The following is a 23976-nucleotide window of genomic DNA, read 5'->3' as shown; positions in this document are numbered from 1 at the left end:
TTGAACTTAAACAACCAATGGAGATAAGCATTACTAACCCCTCCCCTGACCCCATACTCCATCCCACCCAAAGCATCTGTTGCCCGAACACTTACTGGCTGTCAGAAGAAACCACTGACTGCCTTAACCAAAAAACATACCTTGCCCAAGGGATCTACCTAGAGATAATGCGCGGTGAACCATTGACTGCCGCTAATAGGCAGCCAACCTGAGAACAAAAGAGAAAGCAATGATAAGACAACAAATATAAAGGGCGGGGGGGGTCCCACTGAACTTCCCAATGCGAGTCAGCGCCATGGTGGCTCTGTGGCTTATGTTCTGCGGGGGTTTACAGCACAGATTATTGGGTCAGCCAGTCACTCCTCACCATAGTTTTGTTTCCACCAATGTTCCATCTGCCTCCTGGCTTTCAACATTAGGGGGCCGCCATTGGCTCAGTTTTGTTCTCTTCCAGCGGCAGTGGGCATCTCTCTGGGGAGTCTGATCTGGTCAGGAGTGGGGTCTCCCATTCGTCCCTCTCGGCTCTCATCCCCAGTCGCCTTCATTGTGACGGTCCGCCCAGCTCCAAGCCTCCCATGGGTCAGTAAAATGAACCATGGTGCCATTGTGATAGATCTTGAGCTGGGCTCGAAAGAGCAGCCTGTATTTCACATTCATGGAATGCAGCCGTCTTTTCAGCTGCTCAAATGATTGCCTGGCACGCTGCACCTTGCGAGTGTAATCTGGAAAGAAAGTGATCCGGGAGCCGTTATATGTGATTGTGCCCTTCATGCAAGCCATCTGAAGTAGCTCATCCCTGTCTCTATAGTTTAATAGTTTGGCTATCACTGTCCTCGGCGGTGCGCCCGGGGTCGGCCTTGCTAACGGCATTCAGTGGGCACTTTCAACTGAGAAGAATTTCAAGAAGGTCTTGGGTGCAAATACATCAACCAGCAATTGTTCTAAGAAAAGCTCCATGCTGGGTTCTTTCATCTTGTCAGGCGGTCCCAAAATGCGCACATTATTGCTGCGTTATCTGCCCTCCCCTTCATCCACATGGCCCTCCATGGTCTTAATGTGGGTCATCACCTGCAAGAGTTGTTAGTTGACTCCTCTGAGATCGTCCTCCATCCCAGAAATGCATTGTTCCACTTCTCCTGTGCAGGAGGACAGTTTCTGTAGATCGTGCTGGAGGAAGGAGACCTCCGCTCTAACAGTGTTAATTTTCTTCTCCATCGAGAAGCGGGAGTTAGCTATGGCAGGCATTATATCTTTCAGGGAGAGGGTTTTCTCTGTGGCTGAGGTGTCTGCTTGTGACACGTTGGTACGGTGGTGGTATTTGTTGCATATTGCTCCATCTTGTGTTGTGTTCCGTGGAATTCTTTTTTAGTTTATCCTTAAGCATGTTGTGCAGGTTGGACTGCACCGGGTTAGTTAAGCCAAAGGTCTGGAGATGATTATAGCTTTTGATCTTCCCTCTCATTCCCAAGATGTACCCACTGGGATCTTAACCCCAAAAGTGTGGGATGATCAGAGGTAGATCAATAATATCAACCTGGGTTGTGAGTCCCTGACCCACTCTCCGCTCCCATTGACCGCCTTGATTGTGATCACGCAGCTCCTGATCAAGCTGATAATTACTGGGCCCCTGCAGTGAACAGGATCAAAACATTGGGGTCTTTCCAGGTGCCCCCAACCTAAGCTCTGGTTACTTCATCTGTTCAAATGCACCTTCGACCGGGGGGTTCCGCAGGAGCTTCACTCTCTGCTCACCAAATGTTCCATCCCCACATGCCCTCTTCTGTGCAATATCTTCAAGGGAGTCTGAATCTGAGTCAGGAGGTCCCCTTGTATTCCTGGAGCTGCGCTAGTGAGCTCTCTTTCAACCGCAACCGGCTGTAGCACCCTCTCTGTTGGAAGCGTGACCCGAGCAGGGAGGTGCTTTAATCTAGCAGCTGTTTAGCTAGCAGCTCTGGTGCAGGCTGGATCTGAGCAGGCCACTTGGCCAGATTGGCCGCTGCTGCCCTGTTTGGCTTGAGGCAAGTGTATTAAGGGCCAGAATTGGTCAAAGCCGCAAGGGTCAACGCTGCTACAAAACCAGGTCGGCGGCCCAGTCACGGATGGGTCTGAATCTCTTGTGGTGGTGGCCCAGGGGTGCGTACTCTGCTGTCCTGTGGGCCTATAAGATGTGGTGTAGGCTGTGTCCCAGCACCGGTGCCAACCCGTCGTTGCTCCTCAGGGTTCCTAATCTAGTTTCCAGCAATAGGTTTTTGGGGTGAGCTCCTGCCGCTTAGCCCCGGCACGTTCACTGCTCCCTCTAGCTGGCCCAACCGTCTTCTATCCTCAGTTTGGGTCTGCTACGGTGACCTCCTGGGAGCCTTTTGTCCCATGGGGGTTGGGGGGGTTCCTCGCAGTGCCCCACTGGTCCCTGTGTCAGGGATTTTCTTTTTTATCGGAAGGGTCTAGTTGTTGCGTCTTACCCACCCATCGGGTCAGTGTGAAAGGACATCTAGGAGGGTTGGTCCACCGTCTGGACCATGCAGTCTGTAGTGCCTTCTGTTGCCCACCTCTTACCCACTGTACTGTCCTCCTCCGTCACTGCTTCCCCGGACTCTCCCGCAGGCCCTAGGTTCACACCAAGAGAGCCCGCTGCAGCCAGGCAGGACCACGCGTACCCTCCTGCATGCCAGTGTGCGGTGCACATAGAGGTGTCCAGTTTCCGGGCGTTCTGAGGCATCAGCGGGCCACCTTCCATGCCTGTGGGTCAGACGCAGCTCCCTTGGGTCTAGTGGGTATCTCTTTCTGGCAGTCGGGTCTTCAAGGAGGTGCTCTCATTCTCCAGTTATGGGCCATCGGCCATCTTGCCACTCATGTTACGCCCAGTCGAACACACCAATTCTGACCAAAGATCTCTGCCAGGAGTTGAAATCCACAGGGCGCACTTCGATCAGCTGATCCCCATATATTAAGTGCCTTGTCAGAACGTTTTCCGTTTGATCCACCACAGAGGACATGATAAATTAACAGGTTGTTGTTGACTTTCTCAGGTGCTCACCAGCCCTCACGTCCGCATCAGTTGGCTGAGGCCACGCCTCCCTAAAATTCCAACTTTGGCAGCACATCTAAAATTCTATCAATGTAATTTTGCTTTTTTCTTTTGTTCTGAAAAAGGGAAGGCTTTGCTCTTGATCCAAAAGATTTGTATACCTGTTATGGTTGCACATTTGCTGATTAGATTTATTACGTCTGGGATGATGGGATTTGATGTTGTAAGCAGAACATAATCAGCATCCAGAAAATGTTGTACCTCACTTGTCTGTGTCTTTCTACCCTCCATACTTGGTATTGTTACGTAGTGTGATTGATAAACATTCTACTGCTAGAATAAACAACAGAGTGAATAATGTGCATCCTTGTCTAGTTCCCCTTTCTATTGGAAAGGTCTCAGATATGTACCCATTAAATGTAATCTTGGCTGAAATGTGTAGGTATGGGAGGCAAGCTTTATTTTTTAAATGGGTCCAAAGGCTGACTTTACAGAGTGCTGAGAATAGCTATAGCCACTCAACAATACCAAAGACAACCTCTACATCTAAGGATAAGTACAATCTTTTCACTTTTCATTTTTTGGAAGTTACCATTTGGGAGTCTGTTTGGTACAAAACCAACCTGAGAATTTTGAATCATCTTATCATAGGGCGGTGATAGCCGCCATAAAGTTAAGGTGAATCGGACTCCCATAGGAACCCCTCAAAATTCGATCGTTAATAACCGTAGATTCGAGTAACGGATTTGACCGAAATTTTTCGAAAGTGATCAAAAACCTGTGGGCCCCACAGACTGCAAAGTTAAGTAAAGATTAGTTAAAAAATAAGAATGTTATTAAGCAGGAAAAAAAAAGTTCCAAAAGTGCAGCCTACTTCCCATTAATATTCCCATAGACAAACAAGGTCAATTTCTGCCGGACCGGATAGCCCAAACCTCTGGATGAATTTGGTCCAGGTCTAAAACAAATTAGGCAAAAGCTTTGACTCGATTTTCATGCATGGTTTAGTTTATTCCCTGCAGTAGTTATTTAAATATTTGATGGTGGTGAAGGGTGCCCCCTTCTCAGAAATAGATATCTATATCTTGAGGATTTACCGAACCCTTTTTTTTATTTTTTAATGAAATACTGAGGATATAGGAGAATGAAACACAGGAAAAACATATATTTGCAATTAAAAAAAACATGCAAATACCACCAGGTGAGCAGATGGTTAGAGGGCACTGAGTGAAGTTTGGGAGTTGGCGGGGGTCTAGGGGCTAAGTTTGCAAAACAGAGCTTTCTGTAGCCTTGGCTACAACCTCGAATAGCCAACATCGTATAGCAAACAGCGTCACAGAAACAGTGTGTGTTGTGTGGGGAAAGGGAGAGGTTAGGGGAGGTGAAGAGGCCATCTGGGGAGTGGGTGAATTTGACAAGGATGGGGGGCACTTGGTGAGGGCCTGGGGGTACAGAAAAGCATTTTCATTTGGCCGTTTTGCCGATTTTCACGGCTTTTTTCCTGGGCTATGAAGGACTACATATACCTGCGAGTAAGAGTAGTTCCGTGCCCATGGCTGTAGATGTTTGGGTGTCTGTGTTTCATTTTTTTTTAAAGTTATTTTTATATTATATTTTTATTACAATGATTATTGTAATTATAATGTGGATTTTTCATGAAAAAACCTTTTGTTATTTTGACTCATATTATTTGTTTTTGAATAATGACCTTAGACAGCTGTGAGAATGACAAGGTGGTCGAAACTCATGTCAGCTGTTCTCCACATGGAAAAAAATTGGCTATCTCAGCCTAAGTTGTGCTACTTTGTACATTATATATATTTATCTAATGTGCTCCATGGATATTGTTTCGACATTGAATCACCAACTTTAATATCGAATCCAGAGTGTGAGTTTGTATCCCAAATCTTATACCATTTATTCATTATAATCCAAACCCTATTGGGTGGGTTTTGCAGTTTTCGGACTCTCGCTGCTGGATGTGATGTCTTTTTGATGTTTTTCAAATTTCAAGTGGACACTAGGGCACAGTAGCTGTATTGAACCCACTTTTTCAGATTCTTTGTGGTAGTTAGGAGGTTTGCTTCTCCAGGGGGCTTGACGTGGATCCAGAGGGAGAGGGCTCCTGTCCTCCGGTGATCAATCAGAGGTGTAATGAATCCAGTAAGGGCACAGGCTGGCCCTTTGTAAGTGGCATTTGGTTGTGCGGTCGGTTTACACCTTACGGTGTAGGTGATTGGCTGTTGTAGGATGGGGAGACCAATCAGGGCCACCCAGGTGTTGATGCCTGAAAGCCTCCCATGAGGCACAGCAAACATGTCGGCCATTTTTAAAATGCAGCGAAATTTGAATTTGGCTCCGAGACAGAACAACGAGCATACACAGCAGGCTGTTGCAGTAGCCCTGTAAGGCCTTTGTAAAAGTAGAAAACTATTTCAGATACTAGGCTTTGGTGGGGCAAAGGCTCCCTTAGATTTTCCCAACTGGATGGTGGTAGTTAGGAAGTTTGCTTCTCCAGGGGGCTCGCTGCAGATCCAGCGGGAGAGGGCTCCTGCCTTCCCGTGTTCATAGTAAGGGACCCACTGCGTACATTCCCCAAATCATTGCCTCCACAATGAATTAGTATGATGTCTGGCTGTCCTGTACTTCTCTGACTGAACAAATTTGGAAAAACTTGGAACCAAGCATTCCTCACAATCCAAACCAATTAATTGTAAAATCTCTCAAACCTAGGTCTATGTTAATATTTAGTTTCTGACAAAAAGCCAGTCACTAAAACAGCCAACTGTCTCCAATCAGCCACACATTTTTTAAAACAGTCTTGATATCTGCAGTTATTTTCTGTTTGAATTTCTAGTAGTTTGTGTGAGCAGGGAATGCATGACATGTGTGTTTTGGAGTTTGTAATTGGTTCATGGTACTGTTTTAATTATCTGCTGCTATTCAGTTGCCACTCAGTGTGTGGCATTGCTACCCACGGGTAGATGTGGCACCCTGTGCAGCAACAGCTTTCTTGTGGCAAATGACATGTCGTGTGTTTGTGGACATGTAGTAGCTGCAGCTTTCCCACATTGTGTTTTATGGGTGATTGGGAGAGAACAGGAGTGGAGGAGGAGCATAAGTAGCGGGGGCTGGTAAGTATGTTAGGGACACTTGTTTGGAGTTTTGAGGAGTGGAATTTCATTTTTTTATTCGTCGTTTTAGCGAATAGCTGCGGTTAACAGGAAATGCCTGTGAAGGACTTTTGTATAACCACATCTGTAAAAAGCACATGCGTAGGCACGTAAATGCTTTTCATCATTTTATTGGTTGTGTCCGTAGGTGCATTTATGTTTATTGCTGCGTCTAAAAACATACATTTTCTCTGCAATAATCATATTGTTATGTAGGTGATACAGCACATAATGTGATCTCTGTGTGTTTTTTGATCTGCTTAGGTGTTCTCTTATTTCATTTGAAGTTTCGAGGGTTGGTTTAGAATGGCTTTTAGTTTGTAATAAATGTATGTTTAGCCAAGGCTACAAGTAAGCTTTGTAGCCGTGTTGAATATCCGCAGCTACTAGTGATGCTGGGCAGGGTTTTGTATGTGTTTCAGTCTTTTTAATTGGCTGGTGTTAATGTTGTAATGTGTGCTTCTTTGTGATAGGTTTATTTGTTTTCTTAGAATAAAGTCCTTGAAAAGTATGAAAGTCCCCATTTTGTCTACTTTTCAAATTTTGACTGCAGATCTCACACTGTGCAGTTCATGTTACCTGCAACAAAATATGATTGGCATTAATCAGTTGTTTGTCATTGTTTTGTTGAAAGTTCTATTTGATAATATGTTGATAATGGGTCTCTGTGATTCTTTTTTGTTTTTTACTGTATTTATTAACTGCTGTATATGTAAAGAATGGGTGGGAACAATATTGGAAGTTGTTTATTAAAAAGAAAATTAATTTCAGGGAGGTGCATGACATATAATCATTCACTGCACTGAAAATAAAATAATGATCACTGTGCAGTAGAAATGTGATTTTATCTACAATACTTTTATAATCACTTATGGTGTGTGTTATAGTGATTTTTGGGGTAATCTGAAAATGTGTGTGTTTTAAAAGGATTTGATTTTGCTGGTGTGGGGCGATTTGAAAATGTGTGTGCTTTAATACAAGATTTGGTTTGCTGAAGTGTGTTACTGAGTGGATATCTATAAGAGAAAATGCATTGACTTCATGTGTTTATTGTTTTTTGAAACCTAGTGTTTAATTTCATGAACAATATATTTGATTGGTTTCATTTTAAAATATATATTCATAAAGAACATAGGAATGGTATTAGATCTGCACACTGCTATTATGTAAAGAAAACATGGAATGGATGTTCTGGTGCAAATTGACCCAATAAATGCAGGTTCAGTATGTGGTCAGCAATCCAATTTTAGTACACATGTTAGAGGTTTAAGGTTTGTGGGATGGTTTGTTGGAGTTTCCATGTGCAACAGTTTAAATAGGAAACACACTGATTTTGTTTTAATGTTCTTGTTACACTACTGCTACTTGATACAGAAACAGTGGCAGCTGTCAATGTTTATTGGGCACACTGGTTCTTCCATGGAGACAAGGTGCATATTTAGCATGCCCATAGTTACAGGTTCGACCCACATGAGGGCTTTAATAAAGACTGTAAAGCATTATCGGACATAGTAATGCCCCATTGGCTCTGGGCTTATTGCTACTAGAACTGTGGCTGATTAGACTGGAGTAGTAATAGTGTCTTGATTTGGTTGGAGAACAGCAGCAGTAGTGATGCTTTTTTACAGTAGATTCTTGTGCATGGATCATATGCCATGCTTTAAAAGGGTTGTGCTTCTAATGTTCTTTCACACATATTAGGAACATGAATCATAATAAATCATGTGGTGCAAGTCTCCTGGGATGATGTGGATGGTGCTTATTGGAAATTGTATGTGCACTCCAAAATAAAAATGCTTGGCACTCATGTGTAACATGCATGGAAATTGGCACCACATCCAGTAGGTGATTCCACCAGTGCAAAGCCACAAACAGTTAATGAACCCTCGACTTTGGCAGCTTTGTCAGCTCCACATATTCCAGTTTTACCATCTGACAATGTATACGTTATGAGAGTTATATTTGATCTATGCCACCAATGTGTAGCTGTGGCAGTTGCTATAACTAAGCATTGGGACAAGTGAATACCTCAATGATCTTCACTGTAGTTGTGAGTAGAATCAACCTCCACCCATTAAAGGTGCTGACAGCAACCATCTAGAGTCTTCAAACACCTCCAGCACTGTTGCACTCTATTAGAAATATCATAATAAATGCTTGATAGGTTCCGAGAGGAGGCTTCATTTTTTGTGGCATTGTTTTTAGAGTTGTCATTTTTTTTTATTTTGTGTTTTCTTCACCAGTTGGACATTTGAGCATGTCTAACATTGTGCAAGGAAACACTAAGACGTCGTCCTTGTAATGTTCCATCAGAAAGCTTGGGTACATCAATCATGATACATCATGGTGCGAGTGTCCTGGGATGAAGTGGATGATGTGCACTGGAAATTGCATGAGATGGTCTGGACCATACTTGGCTCCAGCCTTTTTGGGCTTATATGTGGTCTTAAATCTTCAATGTAGCTGTGATCTGTGGTTGTACATAATCAACCTCCATCCATTTAAGGTGCTGCTAGCAAGAGTAAGAGGGTCTCATTATGACTCCGGCATTAGCCGTGCTGGTAAAATTGACATGGCTGCCGCCGGTGTCATTTTATTTCTGGCACCCGGGAATGGGCAATTACCGGGGCATTACAGCCCCGGCGGACCTGGTAATTGCCCATTCTCAGGTGCTGGAAAATATTAGTGCCCATTCCCATTTGAGTCCCATTGGATGGGTGCTGGTGCATCCTACATAGTTTGCTTGCGGGTGCCAGTCCGCCTGCCAGGTCAGACCTGGTAGGCAAAAAGGCACCTGCGTGCAGGACTCATAGTTTGCTGGTCCGGCAACCTCATAATGAGGCCTAGAGTCTTCAAACACCTGCAGCAATGGAACACTCTATTTGAAGAGACATTAGAAATGCTGGAGATGTTCAGAGAGGAGGCTTCATTTTTTGTGGCATTATCTTTTTAGCGTTGTTATTTTTGTTATATTATGTTTTCCTCAGCAGTTGGAAATGTGAACTTGTCTAACATTGTGCAAGAAAACACTAAGACACGGCCCTTATGATGTTCCATCAGAAATCATCTGGTGCAAATCTAATGGGATGATGTGGATGATGTGTATTGGAAATTGGCCACGCACCATAAAATAAAAATGCATGGGGTTCATGCATTATGTGCATGGAAATTGTCCCCATATTCAGCATCTGAATCCACCAGTGCGACGCAACTGACACTGAATGAACCCTTGACTTTGTCAGCTGTGTCAACTCCACACGTTCCAGTTTTAACTCCTCCAAATGTCTAAGTTATGAGAGTCATCTGTGATCTATGCCGCCAATGGGTAGCTGTGGGAGGTGCCACAAGTAAGGATTGGAACAAGTTAATAGCTGAATACAAGATTCATTGTTACCTATATTTTTTTTATTTTGTTTTAAGTGGCAATTTTTTCCCCACATTCTTTAGAAAAAGAAAAAGGATTATGTGTACGTAGATGAAACACTTATGGCATTAGACATAATGTTATTTATAAGTTTGCTTATAACAACTTTGAATATAATAGCAACAATATAGGATATGATTGCAGAAGTCACACTGTGCACATGCTTACTCTGTTGTTGATGTTTAGATCTGTGGATCTATTGGATAAGTAGATAGAACGTGTCAGTAAATATGTACAGCTTTATTTGCAGTGGAAACTCTGAGAGTGCATTTATTTTGTGATTTAGAGCTTGTTTTATGATAAAATGTTGTTTACCATCTTACAGAAGCATAATGCTCGGCTCCGGTCTTGTCATGGAATTCTATTTGCAGATTTAAGAAAATCTATGTGTTTAACTTTTTTTTCTACACATATTACTTTTCAATAAAAACAAAAACCTTGTAAAAAATTCAATTTATACACATGTTTGGGGAATTAGTCTTTTCAGTCTAAGTGTGTGATAAATTGCACATCTGTGTTGTAGAAACTGATTATTTAACAATAGGCTCTGGGCTGGGGGGGCATTACTACATCAGGTAATGTCGCTGTATCTTTGCTAAGACCCTCACTTCAGTCGGGTTTGTAATTATGTCAATTAATTATGTATCAAGCTCCACCCATTAAAGGTGCTGACAGCAACAGACAGAGGACTTCATTACAATTTCAAGTTTGCTGGTAGGGGCATGGATCTCCTGGTGGCACCGGAAAGTCAGGTGGTGGAAACAGTGTTACGGGGTTGCTGGTAAATCACTGCCTACCACCAGAATGTACTGGCAACTCCATAATGATGCTTATAGTCTTGAAACAGCTGCAGCACTGGATCACTCCATTTGAAGAGTCATCAGAAATGCTAGAGAGGTTCATAAAGGAGGATTTTCATGAAGTGTGTACAGATGTGCTGCTCCTACAATTGAGATGAGTGAGAGGCCTTACCAGGATCTTTTCTTTCTGATGGAATGCATCTGCCTGAAGTGGAGATCCACTTCATCTTGCAGTACCAATAGTGTCTTTATTCAGTTGCCAGACACTCCAGCATTTTGCAACTGAAAATAGAAAATAAAGGTTTTTCGCCATGGAATGGGATATGAAGTCCATTCACCCTTTCGATGGCAGCCATTTAAAACAGTAAAAATAAAACTAAACAAAGAAGATGGCCACCATGTAACAGGAGAAGGGACTACATATGGGCCTCATTACAACCCTGACGTTGGACCATGGTGCTATTAGCACCATGGTCCATGCCGGATTCCGCCATGGTGGATGGCGGATTTACCGCCCCATTCCAAGGTTGGTGGGACGGTAAATCCCCATTCACCATGGCCCCTTCCCCATTCCCATTTTTGGCCCATAGGGCTCAATGGGAATGGGGAAGGCGCTAATTACTGCACCGTAAATTACGGTGCCGTAATTAGCACCAAGGTCCCTTAGCGGGTTGGACTTTAATGCCTGCAAAAAGCAGGCGTTAAAGTGTGAATCTGGCATTAAGGGTTTAACGGCACTGCAGCCTTTTACGGCGCCGTTAACCCCTTAACGCCAGGGTTGTAATGAGGCCCATAGTCTCTTTTCCCTTTCCATGGTGGCTATTAAAACATTATATGTATTTGTTGTAGAAGAACAATTTGACACAAGTGAGTCACTTTATGTTTGAAGACACTGTGTTGGGTTTTGAAACAATTATTTCTGGAAAAAAAAGTGTTTTGAACAACATGGTAGTTAGTGCCTGATATCTCTGTTGTATTTAAAAAATGTAACATGTTTGAAGTGATTGCATTGCAAACTGTTTATCCTTGTTGAAGTTATTGTCAGATTGCAAACAAAGATATCAAACTCTCCTAAAAAATCATTAGTGCAAGGTGTTAGAGGCAACGTTGTGAATGTACCGCTCAATTTGGAGGAAAATGTAAACATTCTAGGAGTGAAGTGTGACATTGGAGATTCTTTGTTTGTTTTAGTAAATGATGTTGCCAAAAAAGATAAGAACATTTGGCAACAGCTTATAGATATTGGAAAGGTGAAACAACGCATTGACAAGTCTATAGGATCACAATCATTTATACAAAGGCAGTGTGACAGTATCAGACTTGTGTATGCTTGATTTGTTTGTTCTATTTTTTTTATATTAAGTGGCAAAGTCCTTTTTTCGTTCTGTATTTTTACAGTATTTATTATTCCTCTACGGTCCTGCATTTAAAAATTAATACAACCTGCACAACAGGGGGCGCAAAGTTCAGATGGCTTAAGCTGGATTTCAGGGCTTTTGTTGCATTAAGTTCTCATTTTAACATCCTGCAACTATAGTGTTTTCCTTGAATGTAGATATGTTTGCATACATATGACTAATACTTGAGCATAGTGGACTATCTATGTCTGGTTTAAGAATGCCAATGTTGATAATTTTATGAAATTCTTCCAAAAATGAGCCTTTGACTCTCACTTCTTGATAAACTTTGGAGGTTATCGGATAATGTTGGTCCCTGCATACCACATAGAGCCGTATACAGTTTCAGGGAAGAATGCCTTGCTCCAGGGATTTCCAAAGTGCCAAATTGTTGATGTTGTGCTGGACTTCTTGTACCTATCAGGACCTTACAGTTGCTGTCTGTCAAAGAGGTGCAAGTTCAAATGATATGTATGAATTGGACTTTATTACGACTTATACACAAGTGTTTCAAGGTGCATTAAGGTAAGGAATTTTGATAATTATCTATGCATACCTGCATGAGACTTACTTCTGATGTATATATTTTTTAGTAAAAATCAGCAAATATTTCAAGCATCTAGTTTGGATTTGTGATAAGAAAGGTGTTACCAACTCTCAGAAAAGGAATTCTCAGTTCTGCCTGTCACTTGTTAAGTTTCTCTGACAATAAGCTGCCTGTGTTTACCCCCTGATCATATTGGTTGTGTCTAAGATGAAACAGTGCAAATGTGGTTTTTGTATTTGTTTATTTTGTATGATGGATGTTTTGCTCAGTTCTTGTAGTGAGCGGGGCTTGAGGTTCATTTTGTATAGTGTCAGAAGAACTGTGATTACTGTTTCTGGTATGTTGTTTAGTTCTACTATATTTCTCGTATTGTACACAATATTTACAATCATCCTTCCTCTGATATATGCCTTAGTGGAGGCTAATTACATATTGTTGGATACAACTGACCCTTTGTTAATCTTTGGATAATCTGCAATGGTGTCTTGTAATTCTAGTTTCCGTCCGGAGCTTCCCTATATGCCAACATCATTCTCCATGTGTTATTCTTTGAATGTAGTGGATCAATGTCTAATTATAAAACCACTGATGTATGATCTCGTAAACACAAGGGTAATATGTAATCATATATTAAACACTGTAGTAATGTAGCTGAGACCACACACTAATCTACCCTAGCTCAAGTACCAGGAACATTTAACATACCATTGTATTCTCTGGAGCTAGGATTGATAACGTTCCACTGGTCTAGCAAAACATGATCTTCCATTATGCCCCTTAAGATGCACCTCTTACAGGTTCCTGTTGTGCCATGTCCTTTAGATCTGTCTAATAGACCATTATGCTCTATGTTCCAGTCCTCCAACAAAATATGTGGTGCTGTACCAACTTCAGTAAGAGTTGGTGTAGGTGCAAAAAGAACCCTCCTTTAACAGATTCATTTGTAATAGGTTCAATATATGCCCCCAAAAGTTGGGGGTATGTATTGAGCCTATTACGATTCAATCTGTTTAAATTCTTATTTTTGTCAGAGATACCATAACTTCACCATCTCGCCTTGTTTTTATTACTCAGTTCAATATGAATCAGAACTGTCAGCACGTCTTTTTCCTTCAGGTATGCAACTGTGGATCACATTGACAATCCATTCATGTGCCATTGCTTCATTTGGGCTCAGGTGCATCTCTTGCATCCAGTCTATGTCAGGAATGTATGGTTAGATGTATTGGAGGACCTTCTTTCTTTTGAGCTAGCTATTTAATCCTTATTTAGATAAGCCATTATTCAACTAAACTTTCAATATGATAAATCAATTATTTACATGTGTATGATAAGATACAAGAGGACGCAACTTTAAGTTCAGATGTGTTTTTTTGCTCCATTCCATTAAAGAGGCAATAAAAAAAGTTTTGATGTTTCCAAGACCTGTAAATATAAGTGCTATATAAGCATAACCAAATCATAACACGAAATGATCTTCATATTATGTGCTACAAAGTAATACAGTATAGAAGTATAGCTAACCAACTGTTAAAACATACCAGTAGATCGGTCCATAGTGAACATGCCCCGTGCGCATGTAACACTGAACACTCCGGCATAATTTTTACAGTTTGAAATTGTGTCAGTGTTTTGTCATTTTATCTTGCCACAATCCACCCTAGTTTACTAACTGTCCACTACACTGACTGGTATACATTCAGAGTTTAAATCATAACTTTAAACCAATTACTCACTTTATCCTGGATGGTGTTTTATCAGGGACCTAGATTTGTCTCTTAAGTTTTCCTCTGGTGTACTGGCGGGGGTGAGCATTGAAGATTTTCTCTGTATGATTTTCAATCCGTTTGGTTTATATTTAAACCTTTGCCATGGGTCATTTATTTGTTTGAGGTGGGGCAGTGTGTCTTCTTTTGTGGATTTAGAAAGAAGAGCGGAAACATCAATGACTTGTTCCACTAGGTAGTGTAGGTAGTCTTGTAATTTGCTGGGACACGTGAATTCTTTAGCTACCCGCTCTTTGGTAATCAGCATATTTGCTGATTCTTCAAGGCCATTTGGAATGTCCCATTTGTTGACCCGTGATTGAATATCAAGGAACCACCGTCTTTTTTCACTGTGGCTTTAGAGTATTCTGATGAGAAATATATTTCTTGCCCATTGTAATCGAATGGGTTGTTCTTCTTCTTCTCTGCTTGAATAGCTTTTTTATGGGAGTGTCCTAAGATGCACGCTATAATGGGTGTTCAGGGGGGTTTTACTGTTAGAGTTCTGCAAAGAATTCTATGAGCCCTTTGTAGTTCCAGTGCTAGTTGAAATGGCATCCCTATTAGTTTAAGTATCAATGATTTCATATAAACCATCAGGTTCTTTCCTTCCATCCCCCTTTCTATGCAAAAAGTATGACTGTTATCTCTTCTCTTGCGATCTACCATGTCTGTTATCTTGGATTTTAGAGGTAAAAATCTGGGCTGCATGTAGGCCAATTGTTCTTACACCTGCTCCATCCCATCTATTATTGTTTTTTGTTCAATCCTGAGATGTGTTAATTCATAGTGTGATTCTGCTGTTTGTTCATCTACAACCAACAGCATGATATAGTTTTGTTTCTATGGCTATTATTCACTTGCTGTTAGGGAGAATTCTCAAAATGTGCCAATTCCTCCCACCTTAGAACCCTCTAGCTCTTTTGCTAAACTTTGGGACTTTGAACTTTTCAATTCAATGTGTTTTCTGTGTTTGTTTCTTGTTGGTTATGGAGTCATCTTTTCATTTGTGTCACACAGCACCCTCACTGCAGTGGCACATGGAAACCTTTTTAGGCTTTCCCAAGGTTTAAATACCTTCTCTGGGATAAACTACTGTTTCCCAGAGTAAGTAATGTGAAATTGACTTTTCTAGTCTTTTAAATTCCTAGACCCAGCACACCATATGTTACAATAGAGTGCTGGAGAGGTTACTTAGTATCCCATGTCTAGAAACTCATGTAGCACTCAAATGCTACCCTTTTCTCTCAGAATGGCTTGTGGCAGTGGTTTTACAACAAACTACCATGATTTTTCCCAACCGTGAACACTGGTAGCATTAAATCGCGAGAGACATGTTTTTCAAGATGGTGTCTGAGCCTCTCTGTAAAAACAGGTCCCGGTCTTCTTTTCTCACTATTTCTTTGTCAAAAAGTCCTTCTAAAATTTGGCTCTGTGCGCCAAACCTAGTTTGGTTACTTTGTTCATTCGCCTTTGGCAGGCTTCAGGACTGAAGACAGCCTCTGGTGCCCGAGTGTCTGGGGTTGGCAGGAAGTGAGGGAGGTGTGCCAAAACTCCCTGTACTTAGTCACCTAGGAGACCCAAGTTCACTCTGTGGTGATTGGCTGGATGATTGTCCGGCAAGGCCAGTCACCCTGCTGGGTGAGTGACAGCTAGGCTGGAATGAATAGGAGAGAACTGAAGAAAAGGCGAGTCTCTTGGCTTGGAAGGCAGAGTCAACCACTGGAACAAAAGAACCGAAGACAAGCTTGAAGTGGACGGCTGCTGCAACTCCTGAACTGTTGGTTTGCCCAGTGAAGCCCTGCTGTAGGTCCGAATAGCTAAGTTCATCTTGACAGAGAAGCCCTACAAGGAGAAATTCTCCCTTTGAGTTGGTGGGACCAATCAACTCGACACTTAGCCACCTGGATACCATTCTTAGAGCTGGTTGTATTTTCCTCAGAGTGCTGCAGGAAACCGAATAACCAGAGAGAGGTACACCAGCTTGTGTGCTTGACTACAGCTACCAGAATTGAAGATTTGCCATTTGCCAGCTTTTTTAACAGTCCCAGTGCAGAGCAAGAGTCCCCTGACATCCTCCCTCTTGTCCCCACGACTGAGGCCCAGGAACAGCAAGATCTGCAGGAACTGCCAGGAACAGAGGTCACCAGCTGCATCTTTTTCTTCATTTGTAAAGGTACTGTAAAAGTACTTACCTCTCATGGTGAAAGTGCTTGAAACTTTCCCAACTCACAGGCCTAATCAGCTTGTGACCCAACATATGATTCTTTTTTTTACAAACTATTCCTGAGAACTTTGGCAGAGACTTTTCCGTTTATCTACCAGAACTGCTTTATCCTATCCAGGACTTTAGCCCATTGACTTTGGCCAGGTCTATTGAATTGAATTGACTCTTCTGGTGAACTCAAAATATCTGCACTGCCTAAGAAATAACTGTATTCTTTCTATGTTCTGATAACCTATGCATTTGTGCTCCTCCTTCAAAGTATTCTAAATACCTCAGAAACTTAGAGTGTACAGTACTGAAGTATATGTGTGTGTGATTATATTGCCTCCTTCTTATGAATTTTTTATAACTGACAGTTAAATAAATTTTATTTGAACACCCGTGATTGTAGACCTCTGTGTAACATCATTACAGCTCACAGAGTTAAGCCTGGCTGCTCAGCTCCGCTACCAAAAACTATGTAGTACAGATTTATACCAAAGGGTGGTTTTGCTTACACCTGTACTCATAGTTGTGTGTAGTGGTCCCAAAGGGTACTGCATTCAAACTTTGCCTAACACTTGCTATATTGTTCTTGGGTTTGCAAACTTTATTAATTCAATTATTTGAATAACGATCATGGCAGCTCACCCACCATGGTATGGCCCACTTTCTTTGAAAGAACGTCCCTGATAGGCTGCTTTCACTGAAACAGTGGCCAGTTACCAACACATCTGCTTAATTTAAATGATGGAAGTTGGACTTCTTCGGAACATGGACGTGCTGACGATAAGGAAAGGATGGGGTGTTGGGATAGGGTAGGGGTAGGGACATATGTATGTGAGTATGTGTGAATATTTTGAGAGTGGAAATGGAAGTGTGGGTCGGAGTTGGGATGGTGGGGATGTCCGCCTGGAACACATGACAGGGCATTGGGAGCAGATATCAGGAGAAAGAAAGGGGTCGCAGGAGTTTCCACTGCATTGGGTAGACCAGGGAAGGGACCGTTCAGAGGGTATGATGTGTCCCTGCAGTGCTGAAACCGGGTTTAGGGAACCGGTCTTTGGTGAAATCGTCCTCTGGGGAAACATCATGGATTCCCTGCTACTGCTCTGGTGGCCTCTCTCACTTTGTCAGGTACATCGCCGGCATATGAGTCCTCTATTCTAGACGTCTGATTCCGCTCCAGGTCCCTTTTTTGGTGCACGGATCGTAGGTAGTAAGACACAAAGATCTCGCGGGGCATTTTAATTATGACAACCGCTGTTTCGAGCTTACCTTAGTGCTGCCGGTGTGTATGCCTGATGGACATTCCCTTTCGGTCTCCTTGAAGCACTCTGCAAAATATGTCTCTTCTCCTGCCCCAGGATACCCAGGCAACCCTGTGCCGCTAGCCCATTTTCTACACTTCACATCTTGTGTCTTCATTTGATTCACCCAGTCGCAATCCTACTCCTTTCTCCTTCTGGGATTAATGGTTTAGTGACACATTTGATCCATTGCGCTTGGGAGGGCGGAGGTTGGTATCTCTCACTTTTCAGAGATTTGTTTCACTGAGGACATTTTCCATGGCCACTGTCAATGCCCCCACACACCTAGACTCTTTAGAATAATACATGCTGGCAGAGGGAATGCCAGTGAAAGTAAACCTTCACATTTGCACCCACTGACACCCACGTCTGACCCTACCACCTCAGGAGAACAAGAGCTATAGGGTAAGAACCACAGCCATATATAGGTATCTGTTCCTGAATGCGCTCCTGCAATTAGTTCTAAATAACATTTAATCTTCCATCAGATTCCCAAAAAGAGATTCCTTTGAGAAAGGTTTTTCTTTGACGATCCTGCCATATATATATATATATATATATATATATATATATATATATATATATATATATATATATAAAACGATGCGCAACATAACGTGAGATAATATGACCTTTCACAATATAGAATTAGGCAATAGTATTGTTTTGTAATGTGTATTAGTCTTGAAGTGTTGTTCGTAACACTGGTTTGGCCTCACGGTATGGGATGCTTTAGAGAGTGCGTTGCATTCTAGCTGGAGCCTCTCAAACATTAGAAGCTGTACATCTAAGAGTGCGCTGTGTGGAGTCCTGTGCAGACCAGGCTATGGCGGGATCATGCAATTGCGATACATCAGTAATGACATCTATAATTTAATAGCACTACAGTGTTTTTGGTTTAGTGTTGAGGTCGGTTAAACCAGATCTACGTGACCCAGTTGCAACTTTGTATCGATTCCTGCAAGCCAAGAGTGAGATGTCCCCCTTTCCACTTGCAGAATTGTCTTCTGTCCTGCTCCATGATATAGCATCTGCTATGATGTCTGCCACCCCCACATGAATTGCATTTTTGTCACTTCCTCCCTTAAATTGGACGTTGTATGATATTTCATGGACAAAATGGGCTCCCCCAGATCCTCTCTGCCTGGGCAGCAGCATCAAATTGCCTTCTGGCAGCAGCGCCCTATCTGCTCGAGCTGCTCAGCCTCCGTGCTGTGGCCCGAATCCTTGATGATGTTCATAGGCGTCCATGCTGTGGAGTTTATGGCAGCTAAGTTCCCATAGGAAAATAGCTACTGAAGCCAGAGCAGAGACGACTTAATAGAGTTCTCCCGGGGAAAGAAGTAAGCAAAGGTTGTTTGGGAAAGGATATTGGGGATTAGATAGGGATAACGGGAACCGGTGAGAAAAAGTGCAGACTTCCAAGGACTTCACACTCAGCCCGAGAGTAACTAGAGAAGCTGCGAAGGAGTGGGCTGTATCCCATAACCCGGGGCTGAACAGAAGCTGCAGTAGGATTCGCCAACATGTTTAGTGTTCTGTGGAACAATCCACTGCAACCTTCAGATTTAGTCATTCGTAGCATAGGTTTCCTGTTCTAGCAGATGCGTGACTGGCCATCAGTAAAACCTTTATATTTTCTGACATTCCAGTGCATCTGAAGAGTTGTAAACTGAGAAAGAAGTCGACAAATGTCAGGCTTGTGACTGATTTTTTCCTAGACACGCTGGTCTTTCAGAGTCACCCGCTTGTTGAGAAATCTCCTTCTTTCATCTCGTCCTGTGAGCCTCAGCGTTCCAGAAAGTAGCAGAAAATGCATCACATCACAACGAAACAGTGGGCTGGCGCTAAAAGCTTTCAATTCATTAACACATTATCTAGCCCTTCACCTGAACAGGCACTCCGAATAGACCCAGAGGTTCACTTATAGCAAGAGCATAGGTCCAGGGTTCTACCTCACACAGACACTACTTTAGACGGACACTGGCCCTCATTACGAGTTCAGCTGTGACCCGCTACCAGTGATTTGCCACTGAACTCATAACACGTTTCCGCTGCCTGTACAGGTGCCACTGGGACTTTACAAGCCCCGGCGGCCCGGGATGTCAGGCTGCAGAAAGTGTAAGCCCCTAACGGTGCCAGTGTTTCAGTGAAAAGCATGCCCACAGAGGCTGGTGCCTCCAGCAGATCAGACCTGCTGGAAGCAACGGCCCCTGCAGGCATACTTGTAATCTGGCGGTCTGGAAAGGTTGCCGGAATGCTGCTATCGGCACCTTTATTTCCGGATCGCCAGGCTTGAAATGAGGTCCACTGTGTAATCAGAGCTTCATCAAATAGGGATATCATAGGCTCATAGTTTTGCCACACACTTACATGATTTCCCCTAGAATTCAGTGCTGGAGCCAGGGGGGAGAAATGGGCTCTTCCTTTGTGCCCAGTACACCCCACCAACCTCCTGCTGTCTCCCTAATATCCACCAGCCCAGCACCAAAAGCTCCCTCTGCTATAGCTAGAATTCACCCCATTCATATACCATGGGCCCATGGCTTTACTTCCCGCAGATAGTGAGGGCACAGGACTTCACTTGGGACACATTATGTAGACCTAGAGTTTCACCTCACACAGACACTGTGGCCTGGACTTGCCCTTACAAAGACTCTGTGGACCCTGATTTTCACATAAAGATATAACATAAGTCCAGGGTTTCACTATACTATAGGCCCATGTCTTCACCGCACCTACCGCACAGAGACACTGAGCGCACACACCTTCTCTTCACGTGGACACAGAGCTTCATCTCACAAAGACAATGTCACCATGGGCCTTAACCCACATATACATTGTGGGCCATGATGTCACATCACATGGACACACTGGTCACAGGACTTTCCCTGACACATACACTCTGCGTTCATGACGTCATCTCACACAGGCACTGTCGACCCAGAGTGTAACATAGCAGACATGTCATATCCAAGGGTACATCCCCTAACACCTACACTGTGGGCTCATGAAGTCACCTCATAGAGAAACTGTGGGCCCAGAATGGCACCTTCCACAGATACTGTTGACCCATAAAGTCAACTAATACTGACAGCATAGGCTGAGGTATTTACTCTGCACATACACAATGGGCTCAGATTGTCACCTCGTAGAGACAAGGATTCAACTCATAGACACACTTTAAGACTATGGCTTCACCTACACATAGGGTCCATAACATTCAATGCATACATATGCTACGGACCCTGAGCTTCACCTATTAGGGACATCAGCTTGGGGTTTCACCTCAAACATACATTTTGGGGTCAGATTGACATCTCAAAGCATCAGTGAGAGTCCTGGGCAACAACTTCTAGATACACTGTAAGACTGGGGGTTCACCTCACACAGGAAATGTGAGCCTAGGGCGTCACATCACATGTACACAGTTGGTCCCTGAATTCTACTCATTTAGACTCTGTGGGCCAAGAGTGTTGTTTTATATACCATGTTCCAAGTCTATTGCCTCATATAGACACTGCGGCTTTGGGCCTTCACATAATACAGGTAATGTTGTCTCAAGTCCTAACCATACACAGAAAGAGTGGGCCCAATCCCTCACCCAATAGCAACAGTGTGGATTCGGGCCTCTGCCTCATACACACACATTGTTGCCCCAGATCGTCACCTCAGATTGAGAGTGTGGTCCCAGAGCTTCACCTCATAGAGAGACTTTGGGTCCAGGGTTCAACTCACACAGACCATGTGCACCCTGTGATTCACCAAATACAGATAATGGAGGCCCATCTGTTACCGTCTCATAGATATTGTGGCCCGAACATTACCTAATGTAGGCACTGTTGTTCCAGTGGTGTACCCAATAATAACAGCGTGAGTCAGAGTTTCACCTCACACATACACTGTGTGCCTAGATCTTGACATCATAGAGACAGAGTGCTGGTCTTCTCATCACATAGAAACTGTATTTCCCCAGCTTCACCTCACATAGACTTCCTAGGCCCATGACTTTGCTTCCCTCATACAATGTGGGCCTAGACCTTCACATCATAGAGGTAGTGTGGGCACAGGGCTTCACGGGCCAGACGTACATCGGACCCATGGCTGCATCTTACAATTACATTACAAAAAGAACACGTATAGCAGCAGTCGCCTAAATACACCTCAAAGAGACAATTGGCCTCATTACAAGGTTGGAGGTAGCCTTGCTGGTTTTATAGGCAAGGCTACCTCCAAACTCGCATCCGGGTCTGGCACCCGCGAATGGGCAATTACCGGGCTATTCCAGCTCAGCCAGACCCGGTAATTTCCCTTTCGCGGGTACCGGGCCCAGCCCCATAGGGCTCAATGGGAATGGGGAGGGTGGTAGCACCGATACCGTTAATAAAACGGTACAGGTACTACCATCATGTTCTGCTCATGGGTGCCGGTATGGCCACCAGGTAAGACCTGGTGGCTGCAAGGGCACCCGTGAGCAGAACTCCTAGTATCGCGGTACAGTAGCACATGTGCCGGTAGCGATACCGGTGCCGTTGTTGCCTTACCGCCATACTTGTAATGAGGCCCAATACGTACCCATTTCTACACCAAACACACTCACCTCACAAAGACACGTCGGCCCCAGGGTTTCACCTCACACTTACACTGTAGATGCATAACTACAACGCACCTAAACACATCGCCCCAGGGCTGCACCTCACACAGACCAAGTAGGCTCATACTTTTACACCTCTCTGAAGTGCATCGACCCCAAGTCCTCGCCTCACACAGACACTGTAGGGCCATAGCTGCACCATTTAGAGACACGTTGGGCCATTGCTCTTCACTAAGGAGCTCTGCCAGTAATGTGAATATTGCGGTTGCATTTTTGTTGTGATAACATGGGTGAGTGGCTCGAGGTGTGGTCTCGAGCCTTCATTCCCGTTAGGGCCTGCCTGCCATGAGGTTACCATCACATCAAGGAATCAGGCTTAACCAAATAATAACGTTTCTACGGAATCCTAGAAAACAGGAAAGGAAGGGGACTTTTTCCAGGTATAAAACGTTGCAATGTTTAAATCAGACGCATACAAAAATAGTAATTGGGTTTCAGGGAATCAGGAGCTAACTGAACTCCTATCACTTCCCGCGCAATTATCACCACATACAAGACCCCCGACCTAGCAGGATGCGCTGAAACACGTCTACATGAGCAACATTTGTTTTAAATATTTTAAGAAATGAATAATAAACCGCCAAGTTCTGCTCACTTGGCAAATGCCGATTAAACCGCACGTCTCAGTTATTGTAAACCAAATCACAGAAGCTACCGGGGAAGGCTTCTGTTTCCATGCTTGAAAGTGCACGTTAATAGCAGTTGTGTACTTTTTCAGGCTTACTTGTTGATCTTTTTCTCTCGTCTGTTCTCTGATTTCCGTTAGCCATCTCTTCCTCCTGTTGTGTGGATGGATTTTCAGCCTTGTGTCTGATTGCCACTTCTTCTATACTTGTGTGTCTCTCACTTCATTCATACACCTTTCGTTTCACGCTGTGGTAGTGGATCATACACACTGGATTTGTTTTCTTATAAAGCACTCCTTGCAGGATTCCTTCAACTTCTAAGCACTGTAAGAGCAGGTGCTATCATTGCATATACTGATGGTGTTCGATTTATCAACATCAGAGGGGTGACAGTTGAAGTCAGCCCTGCCGCTGGATTCGAACTTGTGACGCGCAGGCTGCTCTCTTGTTAGAGGCCAGTGTTTCCGAAGGTCACGTTTATTTGGCACATGTTTTTTTCTTCGGGCTGCTCCATTTCAGATCACAAGTTCACCCCTAGAGAATTTTCAGCACTGCTATTTCTGCACTATGGGTCAGGGAGTCATTTTTTTATTTGAAGCTCCTGGGCTGTGGGCTGTGGCCAGTGCCATGTGGCTTTTTGTTTCTGGAAGCTGGCTTTCTTGTTCAGGACTCTTAAAAAAGAGTGTAATACTCCAAAACGTGACCCTAAATAATAAAGAATAGGAATAACAAAGATGTGTCTTTCTAGAATGGTATACAGCAATTGCTAGACTCATTATAGGTTTATTTCAGGCACACTTTAGGGGGCAAGACACCGATTTAGTCTGTTGTGAAACACCTCAAATTCACAATGCAGACAAACACCTCCAAAAAGCATTCAGAGTAGAATAAGCATCCCTTTCACACTAGTATTTTGCTTTTCACAAGTTGCAGGCATAGCATGTTTTTTTCTGCTGTTGTCTCCATTCCATCTCGGTGTCCTCCGTCTCTTGACAAAATCCTTGCACCCAAAAGCTTGTGCACAGTGTAGAAATGTTTGACCATAGCA

Source organism: Ambystoma mexicanum, chromosome 3p (genome assembly GCF_040938575.1).
Source record: "Ambystoma mexicanum isolate Mex_15411 chromosome 3p, UKY_AmexF1_1, whole genome shotgun sequence".
In the NCBI taxonomy this organism is placed as follows: domain Eukaryota; kingdom Metazoa; phylum Chordata; class Amphibia; order Caudata; family Ambystomatidae; genus Ambystoma; species Ambystoma mexicanum.
This window is presented reverse-complemented; position numbering follows the sequence as displayed.